This window comes from Bos grunniens, chromosome 23 (assembly GCF_055505025.1).
Source record: "Bos grunniens cultivar Pamir isolate PY7600 chromosome 23, Bosgru_T2T1.0, whole genome shotgun sequence".
Lineage (NCBI taxonomy): Eukaryota > Metazoa > Chordata > Mammalia > Artiodactyla > Bovidae > Bos > Bos grunniens.
Genome location: NC_141187.1, coordinates 9,865,435 through 9,891,824, shown reverse-complemented (window position 1 = coordinate 9,891,824; position 26,390 = coordinate 9,865,435). Strand labels below are relative to the sequence as shown.

At 51.6% G+C, this 26,390-nt stretch overlaps 1 protein-coding gene across 5 annotated transcripts in view; it reads right to left on the bottom strand.

Annotated features, from left to right (window-relative positions):
* Nucleotides 1-26,390, bottom strand: part of PACSIN1 (protein kinase C and casein kinase substrate in neurons 1) — a 67,200-nt gene that overhangs the window by 11,843 nt on the left and 28,967 nt on the right. The window contains exon 1 of one of the 5 annotated variants that reach the window (XM_086371222.1): nt 17,630-17,751. The exons of 3 other annotated variants lie outside the window; for them this stretch is intronic. The gene's annotated coding sequence lies outside the window, so the exon portion shown is untranslated. Of the gene's footprint in view, nt 1-17,337; nt 17,567-17,629; nt 17,752-26,390 lie in introns of those variants that run through there. One more of the 5 variants, XM_086371220.1, reaches the window with a different exon arrangement.

Genomic DNA, 26,390 nt, shown 5'->3' with positions numbered 1-26,390 from the left:
GGCTCCAAAATCACTGCAGATGGTGACTGCAGCCATGAAATTAAAAGATGCTTACTCCTTGGAAGGAAAGTTATGACCAACCTAGATAGCATATTGAAAAGCAGAGATATTACCTTGCCAACAAAGGTCCGTCTAGTCAAGGCTATGGTTTTTCCAGTGGTCATGTATGGATGTGAGAGTTGGACTGTGAAGAAAGCTGAGTGCCGAAGAATTGATACTTTTGAACTGTGGTGTTGGAGAAGACTCTTGAGAGTCCCTTGGACTGCTAGGAGATCAAACCCATCATCCTAAAGGAAATCAGTTCTGAACGTTCATTGGAAGGACTGACGCTGAAGCTGAAACTCCAATACTTTGGCCACCTGATGCGAAGAACCGACTCCTTGGAAAAGACCCTGATACTGGGAAAGACTGAAGGCTGGAGGAGAAGGGGACGACAGAGGATGAGATGGTTGGATGGCATCATCCACTCAATGGACATGAGTTTGAGCAAGCTCTGGGAGTTGGTGATGGTCAGGAAAGCCTGGAGTGCTGCAGTCCATGGGGTCGCAAAGAGTGAGACTGAGAGTCAGACAGAGAGACTGAACTGAACTGAAAGTCTCAAAGATAATTTTTTTAAACAATATATGACAATAGTATTCTTTAGCCTCTGGAGAAAATTGGTTGAGATGAAACTCTTTTGAAATTCCAAAAGAATTTTGAAATTATTCTTGTTCTTTTTGCATATGTAGAGTAAGCTAGCTTGATAAAATACTGTTTTCAGAATTCTGACAAAATTCTGAGAGAACAAAAATACTTCTGGGAGAAAACTTGAAGTTAACTCTCATCATGTCCTTGAAATACAAACAAAGCCCACTTTGCCTGAGACTTCAGCCTTGGGTTAATTAGCAGAACTTCAAAAGATGTTGGGTTTATTAAACATGCATCTTGTACCATATTAAAGAGAAATTAGGTTATGAGAAAAATGTAAGTTGTTAGAGGTTATGGAAAATGTTCTTAAGTTTGCCAATCAGTAAATGCTGGTATAACAGTTCAATTACTTGATTCTTGGCTTTGTTAAGGTTTTTATAGGTTAAAAACGGAAATATGTAATGAAAGCTACTAAAAACGAAGCATTTCAGTTTGTAAAGCAAGTAGGGTATCTGTTGTCAATGAGAAAAAGCATAAAGAATGCAGATATTTTTGTTAAAGAAAAAATTATAATAGCTTTGTCCTAGAGCTAGTTGTTTCCAGATGGAGGAAAAATAAGGGGTGAATCATATGGAAACAAAAAGTGATGAAAGATTTGCAGAGAAAAGTGGAGGGGGTACTTGGAGAAAAGACTTTTGTATGCTGTCAGGAGTGATTTAAGATTAGATTGGATTTAAATGAATCTTTGTTATTAATAGTAAGCTACTATAAGACCAGAATTTGGTTTTTGTTCTCCCCAAAATTTTCCTAGAATATCGAGTTCCTTTGAATAACAGACTTCAAGCTTCTTTCTCTAGCTAACTTTGAGTATTCTAAAGGTCTCCTAGACACTCAGAAGAAATAGTGAAGTAACCAGGATTTGTCATGCTTAGTTGCTCAGTCATGTTCAATTCTTTGCAACCCCATAGACTGTAGCCCACTAGGCTCCTCTGTCCATGGGATTTTTCAGACAAGAACCCAAGAATGTCCATGGGTCGCCATTTCCTCTTCCAGGGGATCTTCCTGACCCAGGGATAGAATCCACGTCTCCTTCGTCTTTTGCACTGCATGAATATTCTTTACCCGCTGAGCTGTCAGGGAAGCTCTAACTAGGATTATTTGGTTAAGTTAAATAATATGGACAACATTTAATAACTTTCAGATCATATTGCTGAACTAGGTAAGAAATTTAAAGAATTCTAATGGAAAGCTGGGATTCCCGGATGGGTCAGTGGTAAAGAATCCGCCTGCCAGTGCAGGAGACACAGGTTCAATCCCTGGGTCGGGGAGATTCCCTGGAGTAGGAAATGGCAGATCACTCCAGTATTTTTGCTGGTACAGAGACAGAGGAGCCTGGCAGGCTATAGTCTGTGGGGTTGCAGAGAGTCGGACGCTACTGAGCACGCACAATGGAAAGTTATTGTTTTGTTTCAAACCATATTTTTGACCCCAATGTTCAGGATGGAAAAAATTGTCTACTGGAGTTATCATAGAGTACAATTATTTATGATGTGTATCACTGCTGGCTTTAAGTTCAAACTACCACACAATTGCACACATTTCACATGCTAGCAAAGTAATGCTCAAAATCCTTCAAGCTGGACTTCAACAGTATGTGAACCAAGAACTTCCATATGTTCAAGCTAGATTTAGAAAAGGCAGAAGAACCAGAAATCAAATTGCCAACATCCACTGTATAATAGGAAAAGCTAGAGAATTCCATAAAAACATCTACTTCTACTTCATTGACTATGCTAAAGCCTTTGACGGTGTAGAATCGCAACAAACTGTGGAAAATTCTTAGAGATGGGAATACCAGACCACCTTACCTGCTTCCTGTGAAACCTGTATGCAGGTCAAGAAGCAACAGTTAGAAATAGACATGGAAAAATGGACTGGTTCAAAATTGGGAAAGGAGTACATCAGAGCTATATATCGTCACCCTGCTTATTTAACTTATATGCAGAGTACATGATGAGAAATGCCAGATTGGATGAAGCACAAGCTGGAATCAAGATTGCTGGGAGAAATATCAATAACCTCAGATATGTGGTTATCTGACACTACCCTTTATGGCAGAAAGTGAAGGAGAACTAAAGAGCCTCTTGACGAAAGTGAAAGAGGAGAGTGAAAAAGTTGACTTAAAATTCAACATTCAAAAAACGAAGATCATGGCTTTTGATCCCATCACTTCATGGCAAACAGATGGGGAAACAATGGAAACAGTGACAGTCTTTATTTTTTGGGGTTTTAAAATCACTGCAGATGGTGACTGCAGCCATTAAATTAAAAGACACTTGTCCCTTGGAAGAAAAGCCATCACAAACCTAGACAGTGTATTAAAAAGCAGAGATATCACTTTGCCTACGAAGGTCCATCTAATCAAAGCTATGATTTCTTCCAATAGTCATGTACAGATGTGAGAGCTGGACAATAAAAAAGACTGAGTGCCAAAGAACTGATGCCTTCAAACAGTGGTGCAGAAGACTCTTGAGAGTCCCTTGGACAGCAAGGAGATCAAACCAGTCAATCCTAAAAGATATCAATCCTGAATATCTACTGGAAGGGCTGATATTGAAGCTGAAGCTTTAGTACTTTGGCCACCTGATGTGAAGAGCCGACTCATTGGAAAAGACCCTGATGCTGGGAAAGACTGAAGGCAGGAGAAGGAGATGACAGAGGATGAGATGGTTGGGTGGCATTACCGACTCAATGGACATGAGTTTGAGCAAACTCCGGGAGATGGTGAGGGACGGAGGCCTGGCATGTTGCAGTTCATGGGGTTGCAAAGAGTCAGAGATGACTGAGTGACTGAACAACAACAACAAAAAGCCTATGTTCAATGCTTGTGTTACAACTGAGTGTCAGTGCTAAAATGTATAGCCTATCAAATGTTTCCCCGTCAGCACGCCTCTGTTCTTGTTTGGTGGATCTGATTAGTTTTCCCCCATCATGGATAACTAGGCCAACATATAAACAAAAAGTAGGCCTAGCCCCGAGGGACCTGGAAGGACCCAGGGCAGGCAACTGAGCCACGTCTGGCAATGCTGGAAAAATGTATTGATTATCAATGCTTTCTATGGAAAGATTTGTAATTAAAGGGGGAAACATTCACTGTATATCTTGTAAACAAACACTGTATATATGTTTGATATACAAACAAACATTGTATATCTGCTTTAACCATTAAGGGGAAAACAACACATTCAGAGAATAATACAAAGATGCATTTTGATTATCATCCTCATTGTAATACATCTACTGATTTTCAAACGTTTGTCCAGGTATTATGACAAAATAATCAAAGAGAGAGGTAATGTTTTCACAATACAAACTGTGGATGCTAAGTCTGGAAGTTGAGATTATTTTCAACTTTGTGTCCATTCCCAAAATTATGGAGGATGATGCCCCATTTTGGGCTTCCCTGATGGCTCAGATGGTAAAGAATCTGCCTGCAATGCAGGAGACCCTGGGTCAAGAAGATCCTCTGGAGAAGGAAATGGCTACCCACTCCAGTATTCTTGCCTGGAGAATCCCACGGACGGAGGAGCCTGGTGGCTACAGCCCATGGGATCGCAGAGCTGGACATGATGCAGCGACTAATACTTTCACTTTCACACCCGCCCCACTTCAGTAGAAAGTCTCCATAGCAGTTGTCAGCCCATTCCCTCAAAGCTCTGGAGAAACTGCAACAGAAATGGAGCTAAAACAGACTTCCTCTGCCAGAGCTGTGATTAACCTCTTTGTCCAAAACTTTATTCTCTTCCTTTTTCTGTACCTGTCCCTCCTCAAGACTGAGGAGTATCAAGGAGAAGGGGGTGCTTAAATGGAGCAGAACCCTATGGTCTTTGTCCCCCATGTCCTCAGCCTGCTTTTTGTCTTCGGAAAAACTTTAACCAATGAGTAAATTTAATCAGAGAAATGAGAAAATGCAGAAACAAAGGAAAACAGTCAACAAGTTCAACAAGACTAAATAATAATGGTCAAGTCATTAAACATAGTCAAGGACCATTAGTTCCTCCTCAAGGACTATAGATAATATTCTGAGCCATATCCTGTGAGCTGTCTTATAGACACTTAAAGCCCCCACCAGGCGGAAGAAGTTAACTACAGGATGACCGACTGTAGCCATGTTATAAGCTGCCAGTTTTAAGAGCTGGCCTCAACGAGAGGGGAGCAAACTGACCCTGAAGCTAAAGATGAACTGTACTTAAAACAATCAAGATGCTCTATGTCAAAAAACAAACAACCCAATTAAAATATGGGCAGAAGATTAAAACAGATATTTCTCCAAAGAAGACATACAGATGGCCAAAAAGAACACAAAAAGATGCTCTACATCACTAATTATCAGAAAAGCAAACCAAAACCACAATAAGGTATCATCTCACACTGGTCAGAATGGACATCATTAAAAAGTACAAACAATAAATGCTGGAGAGGGTGTGGATGGAGACAAGGGAACCCTCCTACACTGCTGGTGGGAATTGGTATAACCACTCTAGAGTATAGTATGGAGGGTCCTTAAAAAAGCTAAAAACAGAACTACCATATGGCCCAGCAATCCCACTCCTGGGCATATATCCAAAGAAGACCGTACTTCAAACACATCATGCACCCCAATGTTCATTGCAGCACTACCCACAATAGTCAGGACATGTGAGCAAACTAAAATGTCCATCAACAGGTGAGCAGATAAAGAAGGTGTGGTATACATATACAACGGAATACTACCCAGCCGTAAAAAGAACGAAATAATGCCATTTGCAGCAACATGCATAGACCCAGAGATTGTCTCGCTCTGTAGGTCAGAGAAAGAAAAATACGTAACTCATATGTGGGACCTAATTTTTAAAAAAATTACACAAATGAACTTATTTATAAAACAAAAGCATACTCACAGAGTTCTAAAATGAACTGAAGGTTACCGAAGGGGAAACATGAGAGGGAAGGATAAATTGGGAGCTTGCGGTTACCATACACACGCTACTATATATAAAATAGATAACCAGGTTCTGGCAGTCCAGTGCTTAAGAGCCCACTTGCCAATGCAGGGGACACGGACTGGAACCCTGGTCCGGGAAGACTCCACACACCGTGTAGCAACTAAGTCTGCGCCATGGCTGTGGAGCCCATGTGCCCTAGAGCCTGAACACCGCCGGCAGAACAGTGCCCGCTTGCCATGGCTAGAGAAAAGCCTGCCTGCAGCAATGAAGACCCCGCACAGCCAACAAGTAAAACAGAATCAAATTTTAAAAAATAAAATAAAAATACATAGTTTTTTTTTAAAAAATAACAAGGACCTACCATGGAGCATAGGAAACTATACTAAATATTGTGTAATATGAGTGAAGAATCTGAAAAAGAATAAATATATGTACAACTGGATCACTGTGTTGCACACCTAAAACGCACAGCACAACAGTAAATCAATTGCACTCCAACAGAATATAAAAAAACAAGATGACGCTGATTAGACCACCAGTTTCAGGATGACTGTGAGAGCTGACCCCACTGCTTCTGCATGTAGTCCCTCCCTCCGTCTATAAAAGCTCTTGCCCCGTGATTGTCAGTGGCGGGGAGCTGGCCTATGGACAAGCGTCTGCCCTCCTACCGAGGTTGCCAGCCTCCAAAATAAAGCCAACTTTCCGCCAACCTTGCCTCTTTAGTGGCTTTAGAGTGGCAAGCAGCCGGACCCCCACTTTCAGTAACAACCCTATTAGCAGCTGTGAACCTCGAGCAGGGCACACCTCGGACACTCTGAGCCTTGGCCAGTGAGGACTGCGGGGGCAGGCTAGTCTCTACAGGCTTCAGCGCAGGGTGGCCCTCCCCTTCCGGGGCCTCAGCCTCCCCATATGTCCAGAGCCTGGTGCTCTTTTCCCAGTAACCACCCAGTATTGCCTCCCTACTCTTCGCAGGCACTAAATATATCTTGTTCCTTTCACCTTGGCAAAGCCTCAGACACACTTTCCCACACTCATGCACAGCAGCGGTGGGTGGGCGGGAAGGCAGCTGAATTCATCAAGGGACAAAGAAATGAGTCTGAATTTTTTTCTTCTTAATTTGGCACTTTTCACTTAGAAAGCAGTACTCGCTTCATAAAGAACATTTTGAATTTAGGTTTGGAGCAGTAAAGGGCAGGCATGTTTAATGAAAGACCCTCAACCGGGGCAGGTAAATAAGTATCCTGAGGTCAGAGCCCACCTAGAACCCTTGGAGTCACTGAGCTCTGCTCTTTGGGATCCCAGCGCGTACAGCTGTCAGCAGCTGGAGGTGGGGGCAGGGACGGGGTCGTGGGTAGGGACATCCGTCCTAGGAGCGGTTGGACCCACCCCTGGTGGTGGGGAAGGGACTCAATACAACCTTGTTGGAGAGAAATGCACCCTAGGCATCTACTTTCCAGCTAGCTAGGTGAACTGAAGCCGCCCAATTTGTTTACTGCAGCACTGCTTATAAGAACCGAAGGCTGGAAACAACCCAAATGCCTGGCCACAGGGGACCGGTTAAGTAAATTACAATGCAGGCCTGCGACGGAACGCTCTGGTCTTGAATGGAAAGAACCCTCCAAGCCATGTCACTAAAGCAAAACGAGCCAGGTTTGGCACTGTGTGCCTGGATGCTTCAATTTTTATGGGGGGAAATATAGGAGCAGAGCGTATTTTTGGAAAGCTGAGTAATGGTGGTTGCCTTCGGGGAACTGGGTGGCTGGGGGATGGGAGCAGGCATTTTCACCATGGGTCTTCTTGTGCCTTTTAGGTTTTGCCTTGCATAAACTGCATATTCTTTTTAAAAAGCCTCCAGCCTTGCAAGGGAGGTACAGACATGGAGAAGAGACTTGTGGACACTGGAGGGGAAGGAGAGGGTAGCATGGAAACATATACACTACAAATGTCAAACAGATAGCCAGTGGGAATGTGCTGTATGACTCAGGGAGCCCTGTGACAACCTAGGGGGTGGGATGGGGTGGGAGGGAGGTTCAGGAGGAAGGGGACATATATATACACCTATGACTAATTCATGTTGATGTATGGCAGAAACCAACACAATATTGTAAAGCAATTATCCTACAATTAAAAAAAAAAAGCCTCCAGGATCCAGGTGTTAGAGGAGAGCTGAGTAAGCTGGGAGCCAGGACGATGGTGTCCTTGAAGCGTGGAGGGAGGGGACAGCAGTCAAGACTTGGCAAGTCAGGCTAGGAGGGAATGCATGAGAGCAGAGGCCACTCTCCCCCTGTCCAATCCAGGGCGGGTGGAGCTGGCTGTGGTCCCACCCTGGGTACAGGCAGGGTCTCCTGGCTCCTGGCTGATGTAGAATGTGCAGTGGAAATAGTTCTAGCCTTGGGGTCCCTGCTCTGCCACCAAGTTGCTGTGTGATGCCAGGCAATTTACATGGCCTTACTGGGCCTTGCTGGCAAATGGGAACGATGCAACCAGACTCAAGGATTAGATGAGACAGAGGAGAGGGTCCAGCCCAGTCTAACCCCGGCGCAGACCCGCAGAGGCGGCCCAGGAGGCCAGGCAGGCAGCATCAGGACGGGGAAGTGGGAGGAGGCATGGGAGCCCCCAGCACCGCGTGGCCAGACACACCACCCCAACTCGCCCCTGCTTCCTCCAAATCAGCGTCACACCTTCACCCAGGGTGCAAGCGGGCGGCCTCACTCTGGCAAACGCCGGGGCCTCCCTGAACGGCGGTCAGGGGCTGCTGCCATGGAGCGCGGCATCTCTCAGGTCAAGAAGCCGTTGTGGCCAGAATCCGCTGCTCCCGGTGGGTGAGCGCCATCCGCACTCAGGGCTCCTCAGCCCATCATACGGGCACAGCGCCCATCTGACCTTTCTCACTGTGGCTGTAAAGCTGTGAGGCCCAGAAAGCCTTTATCCCTAATGACAACAGTTGGCATTTGTGGAGCAGACTTGGGGCCAAGGCCTGTTTGCACGTCTGGACGGCTCTAACCCCCACCGCAGTCCTGGAAGGCGGGGGTTGTCGTCACCCCCATGGTGCAGACGAGCGCCCAGGGGCTGAGATCTGACTCCAGGAGCCTGCCAGCTCTCACTACTGACTGGTCACCTCTGTTGCTAGAATGGGAGTGCGGGTCCCTTTTCAGGGTGGGCCCTCTCTGTCTGCAATGCAGGAGACCCAGGTTTGATCCCTGGGTCGAGAAGATCCCCTGGAGAAGGGAATGACAAACCACTCCAGGATTCTTGCCTGGAGAATCCCACGGACAGAGGAACCTGGCAGGCTGTGATCCATGGGGTCACAAAGAGTCGGACGCGACTGAGCGGTGTGTCTAACACCAACACTAACCTCTCTGTGGAGCCAGGGAAGGTGCCAGGCCTTTTCCACCCACAAGGATGGTGCAGCCCTTGGCACAGGTGCGGCATCAGGCTGAGGGGCTCTGGCCCCAGCTTGACTGCTGACCAGTGAGGTCTCAGCCAGGTTGCGCCACGGGGATCCCAGTTTTCGAACTCATATGATGAGAAAACAATACTTGAGTCTTCAAAGATCAAATGATAAAAGGGCAGTAAGCTTTTTGAAAACCACAGACCCCTGTGAAAATCTGAACTTTCAATGCTGCCCTTGACCTCACCTTTAGAGAGAAAGGAGCCCCAGGGCGAAAGGTGTCCCCCCTCAGGCCCCAAGCCCACCGCTAGCTGCCTTTAAAAGACCTTGAGGGCAGAGGCTGTGGTCATGTTCCCTGAACCCCTGACTTGGAGAAGGGATAGAAGAGTTAGACATGAGCCTCGGGGGTGGAGTGGGGAGGGCAGGCCTGGTGTGGACGGCTCGGTGTGGACTTGAACGGCTTTAGCCACTAATAACCACAGCCCTTGGAGTCATCCAGCTCCGCTTTCTCCTCCCACCCTCTACCCGGCCCAGCAGCAGGTCCTGAGCTTTACTCTCAATCACCCTGGTCCCAGCGCCTCCACCTGCCTACAGTAGCCTCTTCACTGGTCCTCCTGCCTCTGACCCTGCTTGTCTCCCCCCAACCCTGGTCTGTTCCCCAGGCATCAGACAGAAGGAAACTGGTAAAAGCTAAATCTGATTCTTCCAGTGCACTACTCACGTTCCTCCCAGGGCTCCCCACTTCCGCTGAGGAGTCTAGTTCCTTGCCAGGAGGCCCTGCGTGACCTGCTGGCCCTCCCCTCGCCCCTCTGGCCTCACCTCCTACCATTCTTTATCTCCTCCAGCTCTACTGACCTCCTTGCTGTTCTAACCCCAGGGCCTTTGCACCTGCTAGGAATGGTTCCCCACCCCCACCCCCAGATTTCCAGTTCTGCTCGAATGTCCTGACCTCCCCCCATTTCAACTCTAAACTCTTTCCACCCCGGCTCTCCTCTTTGCTCCCTTTCCTCCTCACTTTTGCAGTCTGCATAACACTTGTTACCATGCGACAGCCTCTCATCACAGTAGTCATCGTGCTTACTGTCTTCCTCTCCCACTTAGAACATTAACTCTGTAAGCCTAGTGATTTTGTCTGACTCTCTGCTATATTTTACCAACATCCAGGGCAGTGCCTGGCACACAGTAAGTGCACAATACTTATTTACTGAATGAATGAAAAAAATGTCACCCTTTTGCAACATTTGTTCAGTAAATAGCAGAAACACTGAATTCTGTACTCAAGCATCAAACAGTCACCTGCACACAGCCGATGTCCAATAAATGATGAAGACGCAACCAGGAGCCGGCATCCTCCCACAAGAGCGGAGGTCCCAGATCCCTCCCGTCCTCTGTCTCTGGCCCCCTTCCTCTCCTTCTGGTCAACCCTCCGGGTCCAGTTCCACGGTCTCTCCCTCCTTGATTCCCCGTGATGATTCTTCCCTTTGGGTGGTGCCCTCCCTCCTTAGGGGTCCGAAGTACAGTCAGAATAGGTGTCAATATTCTCAGCCGGTCACCCCCCGCTTCACTCTTCCTTCATATCAACCACAACCATTTTTGAGTGCCTACTGTGTGCCAATCTCTTCATACACTCTATTTCTAATCCTCGTAACAACCCATTAAATATATAAATGAATCATAACAACCCCAAAATGTATACAATAGAATATTACTCAGCTACAGAAAAGGATGCATTTGAGTCAGTTCTAATGAGGCAGACGAAACTGGAGCCTATTATACAAAGTGAAGTTAAGTCAGAAAGAGAAACACCAATACAGTATATTAACACACATATGTGGAATTTAGAAAGACGGTAACGACGACCCCATATGCAAGACAGCAAAAGAGACACCGTTTTAAAGAACAGACTTTTAGAGGATGTGGGAGAAGGCAAAGGTGGGACGATATGAGAGAACAGCACCGAAACATGTCTATTACCATATGTAAAGCAGATGACCAGTGCAAGTTCCATGCACGAAGCAGGGCACTCAAAGCTGGTGCTCTGGGACAACCCAGAGGGATGGGGTGGGGAGGGAGGCGGGAGGGGGTTCAGGATGGGGGACACCTGTACACCCGTGGCTGATTCATGTCGATGGATGGCAAAACCACCTCAATACTGTAAAGTAATTAGCCTCCAATTAAAATAAATAATTTTTTTTAATTAAAAAAACACATTGAAATAGGTGGTGACTTCTCTGCCTTCTCTGAGACATGGGTAATAATTTTAATACGGGAGTGGGTAGCCTTTCCCTTCTCCAGGGGATCTTCGCCACCCAGGGACAAAACCCAAGTCTCCCACATCGCAGGCGGATTCTTTACCCTCTGAGCCACAGGGAAGCATCTCCCCGGATGCCTTCTCCTCTCCGTCTCACCTCTATGGACTAATAATAATACAAACATGTCCAAGGTCACACAGCAGGGAGAAGGCAGGGTCAGACGCAGGCCCAGGGGTGAGTCCCTCCCCTGCCCCTCCCTGCCCTGGTGCCCGGTCCAGAGTCATTCCACGGGTGTCACCCCAGCACTCCTGGCCTAAGAGACCAGCTCAGCTCAAACCTGGGCGGGGCCCCAGGAAACCAGAGCTACATGCCCTCACCCAGGGTGGGCCTCAGCTTCCACAAACGTTCCCACAGTTCCCCAACCCTCAGCTCACCCAGACATGGACGAGTTCACTGTGCCTGGCCTGGGGCCACACAAGGACCCTCACCAGGCCCTGCTGGGGCTTCCGAGGCAGCAGGAAGGGTCCAGGTCAGCTGGAACATGCTCCCCTTCCGGCCCTCCCTGTGACACCATCCCCAAGCTGACTCCGGGTTCTGTTCGCACCTTCCCTGCTGCCTGGGGTGCACGCCATCCTCCTTCCCACAATCGTCTCTCCCCAAAACTGTCCGGCTTGCCTTGAGGCCCACCTCATCCCACACCCTGGTGCGGCTCCTCGACAACGCCAGCCATCAACCATGCCTCGCTGTCTCAGGAGGCAGCTTGCTCTCCCCCAGGTCAGCACCAAGAGCAGGTTGGTTACAGGCCCTGCCTCGGGGCCGGACAGGGCGAGCGGGTTCAAATCCCAGCTTTGCCACTTTACGGATGGTGTGACTTTGGCAAACGGCTTAAACGCTTTGTGCCTCAGTTTCCTCATCTGCAAAATGGAGGTGATGCTACCCCCAACCCCATGGAGTTGGTGTGAGTTCAGCGTTATTACTGTGGGTATTATTACCCATACTTCCCAGAGCGTCAGAGCTTTTAAAACAGGAGGCTGTCTGGGTAATCTCCCTGGTGTTAGTCCCTCAGTCGTGTCTGAGTCTTTGCGACCCCATGGACTGTAGCCCGCCAGGCTCCTCTGTCCGTGGGGATTTTCCAGGCCAGAATACAGGAGTGGGTAGCCTTTCCCTTCTCCAGGGGATCTTCGCCACCCAGGGACAAAACCCAAGTCTCCCACATCGCAGGCGGATTCTTTACCCTCTAAGCCACAGGGAAGCATCTCCCCAGATGCCTTCTCCTCTCCATCTCACCTCTATGGACTAACATCCCCGTAGACTTCTGCTAGGGACTGAACTGTGTCCGCCTCAAAATTTATACGGTGATGCTCTGTCCCCGCGAAGTGACTGCATCTGGAGACAGGCTTTCAGGAGGTGATTAAAGTTAAATGAGTTCACGGGGGTGAGGTCCTAATCCAACAGGATCGGAGTCCAAGCTAAGAGGAGGAAGGGAGGGCCGCGCCCTCTCCCCGGGCTCCAGCAGAGCACGGGGCTGGGTGAGGACACAGCGGGAAGGCCACCATCGACAAGCCTGGAAGACAGGTCTCACCAGGGCCCCGACATCGATATCGGCCTTCCAGCCTCCAGACTGTGAGAAATCAGGGTCTGCTGTTTAAATCACCCAGTCTGTGGTGGTCTGTTACAGCAGCCCAGCTAAGATTGCTTTCCAGGAGACGATTGGGCTTCATCTAGAACCCCAGGTCTCCAGGTGGGGAAGAGAAGGTCCCAGACCTGGCTTTGTCTGGCCTTCTTTTCTTTGGATCTAAAACCCAGACTACCCAACCTCCATCTCCTATGAGGTGGGTGCCCCAGACAGTCCCCAGAGGGCCTGCCTACAGAAACTATAAACCCCAAGGTGGGGAGGCAGGAAAGGGGTGGAAGCAAATGGGGAGACTGAGGAAGGCAGACCCCCGAGAGACATGGAGCTGAAGGAAATGGGTGGGCTCACCCCAGGGGAAGGGTGGAAGGGACCCACCCCAGCCGCCCGTGCCTGGCCTCCCCTCCCTGCCGCTCCTCAGACCCCAGACTTCAGCACCTCACCCTCCCCAGCCTTTCCCCTCTTCCTCCAGCCCCACCAGGCCCCAGGCCCTCCCTTCTGCTCCGAGTGCCCAGCTCCCAGGCCAAGCGGGTGGGGCGACATCTCATTAGGCCTGCCTATCTCTAGGGAGCCTGGAAGCCCGTTGTGGGTGCTGCAGGCTCGGCAGGGAAGGAGACCAGGCTTCCCGCACAGGGCCTACACTGCAGCGCAGGCAGGAGACCAAGCAGTGGATAAATATCGCTCATCAGATGATTAAGGATAACAACAGTTAAAGAAAAGCAAGTAGGAAAGAGGGAAGTTGGGGCAGCCTCAGGTAATGACCAGCTGACCTGGTAGACACACACCCCGGCTCCCTGCCTTCCTGGGGGCTCGTCTGGGGCGCGTCCTACACTGCTTCTCTGAGGGGCCCGCTGGATGGAGCTGCCGCTGCCCACAGTGGGAACCTGCTTAATCAAGAACGATTCCTGCCTCACCTCCACACACTCAGTGTTTCCAGGGACCACCTCCCAGTGACCCACTATAATCACAGCCCTGACTCAGGCTCCACAGACGGGGTGGGAGCTGGTGGGAAGACAGGGCCCCATCCTCTCTGCTGTGGGTGCGTCTCCTTGAGACAACTTATCCCACAGGCAGACGCTCTGTCCTGACAAGGTGTGTCCTGTCCCGAGCCCTCCGCATCTCCAGCCTGGAGGGGCAGGAACCAGCTCTGCCCCCTCTGGGAGTGATACTCCTGGGGCATGCACCGCAGGTTTTCCCGAAGGCATGGAACTCTGACCAGGAAGGAGGGACCCTCCACCCCGAGCAGCACCAGGGGTGGAGGGCACGCAGCTCGCTCTCTGCCCCTTCCTAGCTGAGGAGAGCTCTCCCGGCCATGGCTGGGCCAGAGAAAGGCAAGAAGCACACTCAGTCCTTGAAGGACATCTTGTCCCACTCGATGCCCTGGGGCAACTGCCCAGTCCCCGGGGGGCGGGGTGGGCAGTGGGCATTGCATCCCTTCCCTTGTGAGGCTGAAACCCACCTCCTCGTTACCCTGCAGAGGCAAGGGGGCCAGCCACTGAACCAAAGACTCATGGCTTTAATTGCAGCCCTGATCCTTTCTGTGCAGCTCTGGTGGCTCAGATGGCAAAGCATCTGCCTACAATGTGGGAAACCTGGGTTCGAAACCTGGGTCGGGAAGGTTCCCCTGGAGAAGGAAATGGCAACCCACTTCAGTACTATTGCCTAGAAAATCCCATGGACAGAGGAGCCTGGTAGGCTACAGTCCATGGGGTCGCAAAGAATCGGACACGACTGAGCAACTTCACTCACTCACTTCCGTGCTACAGTGTGAGCAAGCTGGAAACCCCTGTGCCCCAAAGAGCTGACACTCTAAAGGGCTGGCAAGACAAGAAACTGGACGAAAAAGTAAATGATCAAGTGTATTAGAAGGTGACCAAAGCTCTGGGGAAGAACAGGGGACAGGGAGGGATGGTGGGGGCTAAGGAGTGGTTCTGTTTTACACAGGCTGGTCGGAGAAGGCCGTTCTTAGAAGGTGGCATTTGAGCAGAGTCCTGAAGGAGGTAATGGAGGGCGCCATGCAGATATCTGGAGGAAGAGTGTTCAGGCCACGGGAACAGCCGGTGCAAAGGCCCTGGGGCGAAGCACAGCTGCCAGGGTTGAGGAACAAGGGGGCCACGTGGCTGGAGCAGAGCGAGTGAGGGGGAAGGCTGAAGTCAGGGAGGCTGACTGGGAGGTGATGCAGACACATGGCAGCTTGTAGGTCAGAGGGGGGCCTGTGACTTCCCCCCATCGAGTGAGACAGGAACCACTGCAGGGTGTGAGAAGAGGTGAGGTGTGACCTGACTTGGGTTTCAAAAGATCCCTGGCTGCTGGGGGAGGCAAGGGGGAGCGTGTACTACAGGGGGCACCTGCTGGCAGGCAGCTGCAGCCCCCCACCACCCCAGTGATGGAAGATAGGGACTCAGAGCAAGGCAGTAATGTCGGAAGCTGGCGAGAAGTCCTTGGAATTGGGAGATACTGACTTTGGGGCCAAGAGGATTTGCTGATGGTTTGGATGTGAAAGTGAGGGGTCAAGGTGGTGCTGGGGTTTGGGCCTGAGCGCCTGGCGGGGGCAGGGCATGCTGCTTCTTGAGATGGGGAGCACAGCGGGAGGACCAATTTAAAGAAGCCTGGAGCTCAGCTTTGGAGCCCTGAGAGCCAAGTGGAGATTCAGCTTCCTCTCCCCAGACCTCCTACACCGGGGGCACGAGGGGAGGGCCAGCCCCGGCCAAACTGTTCCAGTCCCGGGGCCTCTGATGCTCCTGCAGCCACGCTTCAGCTGCTTCCGCTGCAGGGAAGGCTGCAGGGGGGTGGGGCCCGGGGGCCCTGGGCTGTGAGCCCACTAGGTGTGATGGGATGGGGCTTCCATTCCTGTGCGATGACTGCCCCAGAGTCTGGGGGCAACAGTGTAGGAGAGACACAGCGAGCAAACACAGAGCCCAGGACGCGTGGGACAGAGAAAATGGTGAAGGGGATTGTGGCCTAGAGAAGGCCAAACAGGAGTGGGAGTTCGGGGGAAGGGTCGGCTCTTTCCAACTTCTGCCAAAAGAGTCTGCCCACCAGGCCTCACTGGCTCCTGTCCTGATGGGGATGGGATGGAGGCTGGTCGGAAGGAGAGTGCCAGGGCTCGGAGACAAGGGGGTGCACACGAGTTACTGGGTTGCTGGCTTCTAAGCAAATCTGCACCTCCCCACCCAGTTCCTGCCACCCCCAGGCCCACCCTCTCACCTGGGCCTTTAACTCCAAAGTAGGAGACCTCTGTACCTATATTCAGCAAGTGCAACTGTGGTTTGCAGAAATGAATGAATGGAGCTTCTCAGCACGCTTCCCCTGACCCCATCACCTAGGCCCTGTCCCAGGTCCTCTCACCCCCGAGTGCCCATGGAAGGGGGAGCTCCAGTGCGGTGCCGAGACCCAGCCAAGGAGCCAGCCCAGCTCTCAGGGGCTGCTGGGGACGGAGGGCAGGCAGGAGAACAGGGCAGACCCTTCAGGTCCTAAGCCCCAGGGCAGGCTGGAGGTTGACACGCCACCCCCTGCCCCCCTTGGGCTGGGATCTCCCCTCATGCTGGTCGAGGCCCTTCAGCTGTGGCCCAGGGCTCCCCCCTCCCATCCCCAGGCCGGTGCTCTGCGCCCACTGCTCTGCCGCAGGCCCTCCTGCCTGCTCTGTGCCCACAGCCCGGCAGTGCCACCCAGCTCCTCCCCAGGCCCAGCCCCACCCCCTCCCAGGCAGCAGCAGAGGCTCCTCTGCAGTGCCCCAGCTCCCCCAGCAGCGTCTGAGTCCATCCCGGGAGCAACGCTGCAGAGGGACAGAGAGGGGAAGGGAGGGCCTTGGGCACCCCACCCCATCGAGGCCGGCCCCTACCCAGCATGGAGACCCTGGGCCTGCTAATGGGGCAGGTGGGACAGGGCCCTTGGGGAGATCTGGGGGAACTGGGTCTACAGGGAGAGAAAGGAGGGGAAGGGCCTGAGCCTGGGGGAAAAGACAGGTCTCCTCCCTGACCCGGGGTCTAACCCAGGCCCTGAGACCACGGGGCCAGCAGGGAGGCTGCTGGTGTGGGGGTAGGAGGTGGGCCTGCTGGTTCCCTATGGCCAGGGCCTAGGACTGCCCTGAGCTGGGGTGGGGGACATCCACACCCACACCCCCACCCCGACCTCCAAGCCTCAGCCTGGGAAGCAGCAGCACCACGGGCTCCTGGAAGCTCTGGCGCCCTGGGCCCACTCTGCGAGGGAAGGGGCACTTCTCTGGTAAGGACCTGTGGCAGGACAGAAGCGCAGAGTGGGCAGTAACAGGGACAGTCCTCCTGATGGGGAGGACCCAGCTTCTGCAAAGGGCCTCTGGGGACGCAGGCTGCGCCCCTCCAGGTCCACTGGCCCCAGGGCTTGCCGCCCGGTCCTGCCGGTGGGAAGGCAGGAGCGGACGCCGGCCCCAGTCTCCGGACAGCCTCTTCCGGCTGTCCCCACCGAGATGCCTACCTGGGCCCGTCTGGGCACCAAGCCCGGGGCACGGAGGCGCGCGCGGCCCCCGCTGGGCCAGGCCGGGGCCGGAGGGGCCGGCTGCCCTCCTCCTGCTCCGTGGCGGCGGGCGGGGAGAGGGCCTGACGCCTGGGCCGGGGGCTCTGTCTTCCTGGGTTCCCTCCACCACTCGCTCGCGAACGCGGCGGCTCCAGAGCTGCAGACACCGGCTCCCCGCCACCCGCCGCCTGCCGCCCGCCGCCGCCTCCTCCCCGTCCCTCCTCCCGACCCGCCTCCTTCTCCTGCCGCCCACCTCCGTCTGCTCGTTTCCATGGCAACTGGGCAATGCTGGCTCAGACAGTCTCCCTCCCGCGGACACCAGGGGACGCCCGCCTCCTGCGCTGCGCCCGCACCCCCGGGCGGGCACGCGCATGCTTCATCTTCCCGGGCTCCGGCAGCCACGCCCCGCGCCGGGGCGGGGCGAGGGGACGGGGTCCCCAAGACCCTGCCTCCCAACTTCAAGACTCTGGAAGTTGCGTCCTTTCTACATGCTCCCCTCAGGTCCTGAAAATGCTACCGCGTGTCGCTCTGCAGAACATTTCTATTTGCTTAATCATTTATTCTCATTCAATCACTTCTCAATTTCAAACTTTTGAGATTTTTCTGGGTCAGGCCAAGTGTTCTTACATTCCAAGAGATTCCATGCCCATTTTACAGATTGGAAACTGAGGCCCATAGTAGTAAAACCACCCGTCTGGGCATCCAAGGCTCCCGGGCTCCTTACTGGCAGCCAGGCCTTGTGATTCTAATTCTGGCGCTGCTCCCACAGGCCAGCACTGTCCCACATGCCCCACAGCAAACATGTACTGCACATGTATGACCCATCCACACCAATACTTGTCCATGCACATGTGCATGCCAATGACACACTTACATATACAAACACTCATTATGTGTATTTGCACATGTGCATTTCCACACGTCTGTGTACTTACCTATACGTGTACAGATAACACACACATACATATACTGTAACACTACTATCAGTGTACACATATCTTTGACATGTGTACACACATCTACATGAATCCAGAACATACAATGCATAAACTCTTCCCCTACAAAATTGCAGCTGTACACACAAGCCCCCAACGCTGGCCTCATGGGAGGGGATTGGTGACACAAGTGAGTGTCCCAGCCAGGGGACTGAACAACGAGCCCCTTTCTAGGAGAGGATCTGTCTGCTCCTCTGGACACTAATCTGCCTTCGGTCTCTCGGTCTGCTGTGGGGGGCCTGGAGGGGACTGTGGGAGGGTGGGGAGACGGGTCCACCTCCCCAACTCCCTCTCTCTCATTCTGAAAAGTCCTCTGCCTGGTCCAGACTAGATCCCACCTACAGCCCCTCAGCCTAGACAGCTCACAGATTTCCCTCCATCCCCCTAGTTGTTGTCCAGTCCTGGTACCTGGAATCAAGACAGGATTGAACAAAATAGACCCCCTTCCCCCAAAAGAATTCCAGACTTCAAAGAGTCCTGCCACCGACCAGGAGGGATAGGTAACATCCAGTGGGGGCCAGGGGAGGGGGTTTTTAGGTCAAGAAGGGAAAGGGGCCCAGGACACACAGTGTTCCCCATAGGAGCGCTACCCTCAGCCCAGGACAGCCTCAGAAAGACCTCAGGCAGGGTCACTGCAGGCCCCGTGCCCCAGGGCAATACCCAGGGATCCCGCACAGCCCAGAGAGGGCACACACAATCAGAAAGTGTGTGGACCCACCAAAAATTAAGCCAAAAAGTGCCTGTTAATACAGTGACAGCTGCTTCCACAGTTCATCCCATCTAAAATCCTCTCGGTCATAAGTCTGCTGCCAATTAAACCAAGACATGCTATTAATACAGATTGTATGAAGCACCCTAATATCAGTGATGTCAAAATTGAGGGGGAAATCATCTTGGAACAGATGAAATGGGGCACTTCATTCATTCACCGGATATTGACTAGGCACCCACTATGTGCCTGGGGTTCTACATGCTGGGATGCAGGCCACCAGCAAAACAAAGTCTCTGCCCTCAGGGGTGACGGGCTAGCGGATGTTCTGGACCCTTCTTCTCTTGCAGCATCTCTGTGAGGCTCCAGGACTGAGGAGGAAAGAGGCTCTGAGTGGTTGAGCAATTTGCCCAAGAGGACAAAGGCAGAAAATGCCCGGGCTGGGATTTGAACTCCCTGCCTGCCAGGCGTATCCCTTGGGTTCCATTAGGAAAGCTCTGACTGCGAAACATGGTGACAGCCACCCATTTTCTAAGAGGATGCTTCTCATCCTTAGATCAAGGCAAGACAGGGTCATATGTACTAGAATATGTCAGAGTGGACATGGGTGAGGATCCCCCCAAACAACCTCAGAGGTGACTTCCAGCCTGGCCTCCTTGGGCCAAAAGCCTGATGCTGGGTGTCCCCAGACCTGGAGGTCCTCAATAGTCACTGAGGTCCACATCCAGGCCAAGAGTGTGGGGATGCCTGGTGCCTGAGAGGAGAGGTTCCCAGGAGAGCTAGCGGGCAGGGAGGGATTGAGTTCCCAGGCCCTGTAAGCAGAGCCCCCGGCCCGCCTGCCAGCCCCCAGCCTCGGATCATCTTTCTCCTAAACAGCCAGCTCCAACCAGGGATATCAAAGACATCTGCCCCCCGCCCACCTCCATCAGCCTGATCCGGCCCCATCTGCTGTTGGGAGGGTCCCCAAGAGAGGTTCATGAGGGAAGAAGACAACAAGATTGGACAGACTTAATTTTTGTCAAAGTTGACATTGATAAGAGACCCCCTAAAGCAGCAAACGGAGAAGGTGATGGCACCCCATTCCAGTACTCTTGCCTGGAAAACCCCATGGATGGAGGAGCCTGGTAGGCTGCAGTCCATGCGGTTGCGAAGAGTCGGACACGACTGAGTGACTTCACTTTCACTTTTCACTTTCATGCATTGGAGAAGGAAATGGCAACCCACTCCAGTGTTCTCGCCTGGAGAATCCCAGGGACGCGGGAGCCTGGTGGGCTGCCATCTCTGGGGTCGCACAGAGTCGGACACGACTGAAGCGACTTAGCAGGAGCAGCAGCAGCAAAGCAGCAAAAATACCGGTAACAGGTTACACCTGTCAGCCTGTGCCCTTTGAAACTGCCCCATCTTTATCTCCTACCTTCCTTGTCTCCTTCTTCCCACATGGACCCCCATTCAGGGGAAAATTGTCCTCTGCCAATTTTTTTTGTCTTTTGGTGTTTTTTTGGGGGGGAACCTTAGTTCCCCAACCAGGGTTCGAACCTGAACTCCCTACAGTAGAAGAACGGAGTCTTAACCACTGGACTGCTGGGGAAGTCTCTGTCGGTTCTGTGACAACTTTCCTCTGCATGTTACTTGAGCTAGAAAAATATCAAGGAGTTGCCATCTGCAGCCTCCACTACTGTACTTGTAGGCCCCAGACAGGCCCAGGGACACTCCCTAATCCACACACACACACACCCGTGTACACACACACACACAGACATACACCCTGTGCCAGACCTCCTGGACCTTAATCGTGTTCCAGTCCCACAGGTTGGATCAGTCTACAAATAAGGAGAGGGCCTTGCCCAGGCCACAGGGCAGCTGCTCTCGTGGCCCCCAGAGAAGCCAATCCCTTTTGTCACCGTCTCCTTCTCCAACCCAAAAGAGCATCGTGGTCCCCACCCCCCCAACCCCCATTCCCCGCCCCAGCCCAGCAGTAATCCTCCCTGTTCCCCAGTGCTGCGCAAACACAATCAGGGCTCATTAACTGCTGCTTTGCATCTCATTTGCATAATGCCCTCATGACTGTCAAAGTACCAGAATCCTCCCCTAGCCTCTGCCCCTGACAGGTGGGGCTGGCCAGCAACGGAGAAATAACCTGGACAAGGCTCTGCTGAGGGTTAGTGGAGGGGACCAAACAAGGTGGGGTGGGGATGACCAGAGGCAGAAAATCAACAGGCGCTTCAAGTTTCAGACCCTGAAAGCCCCCAGAGGAGGGGCAGTTGAAACCTACTGAGAGTGTGCTAAGGCCAGGCACCATGCACCGTGCTTTCCACACATCACCACTTGCTTTCCACAATGAACAGGTGTGAAAACCAGTTCAGCGCAGTAACGGCCTCACTATTCAAAGCCTGGGTCTCAGACCCCACAGCCTAGGCATCCCTTGGGAGCTGGGAGGACCGCCAGCCTCTCAGGTCCCACCCCAGACCTCCAGATCAGAGTCTACATTGTCACAAGGTCCCAGGAGATTAGAGTCTTGGGGACTTGGCCTGTGAAACAGCCTGAAGATGATGCTGGTGTCAGAACAGAGGCATGTGCCCAAATCCCATGTCAGTGTCTTTAATACGTTTAACAGATGTTTCCTGAGCACCTACTACATGCAGCACAGCTCTAGGCAGTGGGACACAGAACCCTGAGATGACCCCATGGATGTTTCACGCCAAAGCGGGAGACACACAATAAATACAGTAAAAGTTCAAGTGGCTCTGGGTACCATCAAGAAAAATAATGTGGGTAAAGGAATAGAGAATGAGTGGGGGCCATTTTAGAATCCTTTTTTTTTTAATGCTTGACTTTTAACTTAGTTTTTTAATTTTTTATTTTTTGGCCATGCCATATGGCATATTGGATCTTCGTTCCCTGACCAGGACTCAAACCCATGCCCCCTGCAGAGGAAGAGTGGCGTCTTAACCACTGGACCACCAGGGAAGTCCCTTGAATCCCTCTTTGAAGAGGTAACATCTGGACAAAGACCTGTATAAAAGGGAAAGGGAGGTATGTGATGATTGGGGGCAGAATGTTTCTGGCAGAGGGAACAGGTCGGTCACATTGTCCTGAAGTGGGAGCAAGCTAGGCACACTGAAGGCACCCAAAACTGAATGGATGGGGACAGGTGGGTGGCTAGGGGTAGGAACAGAGAACAGGCCGGGGCTAGGTCCTGTAGGGCCTTGTGGACCACGGTGAGGACCTGGATTTCATTCTAAGCAAGAAAGGAAGCCACTGGTATTTTTGAGCAAGGGTGGGGAAGAGATCCGGTTAATGTTTTCAGAAGGTTACTGCGGCTTTGACGTGGAAAACCGGCTAGAAGGAGGCAACAGCTGAAATGAAGAGACCAGTTGAGAGGCTTTTGCAATATTTACTCCCAACAGGAATGAGTGTGTGTGGCCACTGAAACCTATGACCAAGAGCACTTGTAGCAGCTTTGCTCATAATAGCTACAAACTGGAAGCAACCCAAATGCATATCCACAGAGGGACTGATCAATAAATCATGGGGTTATTGCATGCAGTTGAGATCACTTGCTTTTTCACTGCTGTCTAGGACTCCACAGTGCAAATTCTACTGTGTGGTTTGTTTGCACAGCTGAATACTATATAGCAGTGAAAACACCCAGCTACACACAAGTACATGGAAAACATCTCAAGACATCATGGTGAGCAAGAGAAGCCAGACTTAACAGAGCACACAAATGAACTCTATTTATATGAAGTTCAAGAACAGGCAAATCATAGATTTCTGGTTCCTGGGCAAGATGGAGTAAATGTACTTGTCCCTCCTCCTTCTGCAAAGTCCAGCTAAAAGTCCTGGACATAAACAAATATAAGACTCTAAAAGGGGAGAAAAGAAGACAGGCTGACTAGAGACCTTGGAACCCAAAGAATGACAGGACAGTGAGTTCTCTGGGTTTTCTTTTCAGCCGATATATCACAGGTGTGCGGCTGGAGAAGTCAGCAACCCAGGAAGACTAATGAGTATGGACAATAACAGCCCTAAAAAAAGCCTCCTCTCTTCAGCCAAAGAATTAGGAGAGGTGCAGTTTAGCAAGATAAAAATCTTTAAAACAAGAAATGTTCAACTGTAGCCAAACACTATGGGAAAAAACTGCACCCCAGCCCTACCCACTCCCATGAGCAGGGGTCGAGTGGGGAGCCCTGCCTGGCAGTAACCAGCACCCCAGCCCCTGAGACAGGCTGGGACCCGGGACCCTCTGCTGCAGCGCTGCAATACTTGCACCTGGACACACCGCTCCTTGAGCGACAAAATACAATGAAACTGTATGGGACTTGGGGCAAATTCTGGACCAAAAGATACAGAGACCAAAAAACCCACCTGTGACTTTTGAAGAGCCTGAAGCAAAAACAGGGCCTTGGGAGCAAAAGCAGTTACTATGCATGCTCCCTGCACACACCACCACCTAAGGGTGGGCAAAACACCTAAGTGACCCCTCTGGCCAGACCCCTGGACACACCCCCACCCTCACCCCATATAAGGGACAAGCTCACCGCCCTCAGGGAGCAAACAAGCAAGGGAATCTGTTGTTTTGTTCTTGCTGCCCCTCTCTGCTGCAGCAGAGGTCCCCATTAAAGCCTGTCTGAATTTCTTGTCTGGCGCTAGTCGATTTCTATTGATTGGGGAAGATCAAGAACCCTGGTCACTAACACCCCACCACGAGGGTGTGAGTTGGCTGGGTTCCACTCGGTGGTTCATTTCCATGTGCCTCAGCTGGGGCTGGAATGTCCAAAGCAGCTTCTTCATTCACAGGACTGAGATGCCGGGGTGGCCGGCAGCTGGCTGAGTACCTGTCTCTGCCCCTCGCCCCCTCCCCTCCCTGCCCTTATCCCCACGTGGTCTCTCCCGCCAAGTACCTGGCCCTACTTATATGGTAGCTCAGGGTTTCAAGAGCATATAGGCCAAACGGACAAGTTCCAACGTGTGCATGTGTCGTGCTCAACTCTTTGTGACCCCGTGGACTGTAGCCCGCCAGGCTCCCCCGTCCATGGAACTTTCCAGGCAAGAATACTGGAGTGAGTTGCTGTTTCCTACTCCAGGGAATATTCCCGACCCAGGGATCGAACCCGAGTCTCTTGTATCTCCTGCACTGGCAGGCAGATTCTTTACCACTGAGCCATCTGGGAAGTCCTCCAAGGTGTGAGCGTTTAGCTCTCAAGCCTCTGCTTCCATCATGCTGGCCAACATCTCACTGGCCAAAGCAAGCCAATGGCCAAGCCCAGAGTCCGTGCAGGGAGGTTGGCGAGGGTTACACCAGGGTGTGAGTAACAAGAGCTGGGGTTTCCAGATGGGGGTGGGGAGCTCCAGGGTACCAGGATAGGTCTATGATGGGACCCAAGACTTTGCATTTTTTTTTATAACCTTCTTTCCAGGTAGCTCCCCACTATGATAGACAGCCCAGGGAGCACACCTGGAGCACTGCTCCTAGCCTGTAATGCCTGTTCCATGACACTGTGATCAAAGAGGCTTTTACATCTCCCTAATGTTCAAGCAGCGATCAAAGGGAATGCCAGTCACAGTCGCTGTTCTAGGGGGCGGACAGCCCAGGGCAGACACACACACACAGGAAGGCTGTTCAGGCACTGGCCTCTCCCATCAATCTGAAGCTCCGGCTTTTGGTCCTATCTTGGCCCCATTCCAGCCCAGAGACCTGACCTGGGTCTCCCCTCTCTCCTTCAAAGTGAGAGGGTTGGACTATCCAACCTCTGCACCACTCAGGGACCTTTTACATATTTTTTGACCAAGGAAACCCCCATTTTGAAAGATTTTAATCTATCAAACAGATTGCACATGTTTTTCAATTGGAAAACAAATTTACTTTTTACTCAATTATCAGGTCGAGCTTCTGACCGGCATGGTATAATCAACATTTCCACGCTGAACTGAGAAAATTCTCACCAAAAGCAAAGAGCTCTGAAGTACTGGATGGGCTGGGTTGCCTCAACTGGGAAATGCTCAACAAGGCGACAGGTTTTTGCAACATTCAAAACAACCGAGCCTCAGGAATTCCCTGACAGTTTAGTGGTTAGGACTCCGTGCTTTCACTGGCAAGGGCCCAGGTTCGATCCCAGGTTGAGGGAACTAAGATCCCATAAAACTCACAGCAAGGCCAAAAAAACCCCCAAAATAACCAAGCCTCAGGACTTCCCTTGTGGTCCAGCGGTTAAGTATCTGCCTTCTAATGAAGGGGACGTGGATTCCATCCCTGGTCAGGAAAGTAGGTCCCACGTGCCGCGGGCTAACTAGGCCCACACGTGGCGACTAGAGAAAGCTTGCACGCCACCAAGAAGACCCAGCACAGCCAAGATAATAATAATTTTTTAAAAAAGAAATATGTTTTTAAAAAATAACCAAGCCTCTCTCTGGAATCTGGGGCTGGGGGGCGGAGTGCCAGCTGAGATCGGCTGGACGGGGAGCCCTCTAAGTAAGAACCCGTCCAACTCCAAGCAAGCTATGTGGTCAGTACCTCTCGGAGCTGCCACGAGGCAGCACACTGCTGAGCACCATGGGGACAGCTCAGGGCATCTAAGGTAACACAGCGCATGACAGTGGCCACTGGTGCCATTTGACTATTCAAATTTAAGTTAAATAGAATCAAATACATTTGAAAATACTATTCCTAAAACAACAACAACAAAATAATTCCTCCGCTGTACTAGCCACATCTCGTGTGTTCAACAGCTGCATGTGGCTAACAGCTACCGCCTTAGTGTCGAAACTGCTCACTTGCACCACTGCAGAAAATTCAGACAGAGCTAGGAGGTCTGCTTCATGCAAAATGGGGTGTGCCTGGCATCACACACTTGACTGGGGCCCCCCAAAACGAGTTCTCTACACATTACAGTCTAGTTGCTCCCCTGCTCCTATGACACAACGGGGCTGCATTTCTCCAACAGAAAAAAAAAAAAAAAAACTGGCTCCAAAGTACTGCAAAAATCACTCAGGGATGCAGCCAACCTTTAAAATCATGTGCTACGTTTAGAGAGAGATGATTAATCTCCTGACAAAACTGCATTACTAAGAATATCTGGAGTAAACCACCAAGTATGATCCCTGTCAACATCCCTCCGCCAGGATCCCCCACCTCCCCCCAAAAAAAGGAAGGGAAGGAGGGGCTGGGTGTTTGCTCACCCTGACATATGGAAACCTTTTTGACCCTGCCAGCCCCATACTTGGCATTCTGTAGTGTCTCTCTATTTCTAAAGAACAGGCTTCTCCACCAGGGGGTAGGGTGGGAAAGATGGAGGGGATGTCTGATTCAC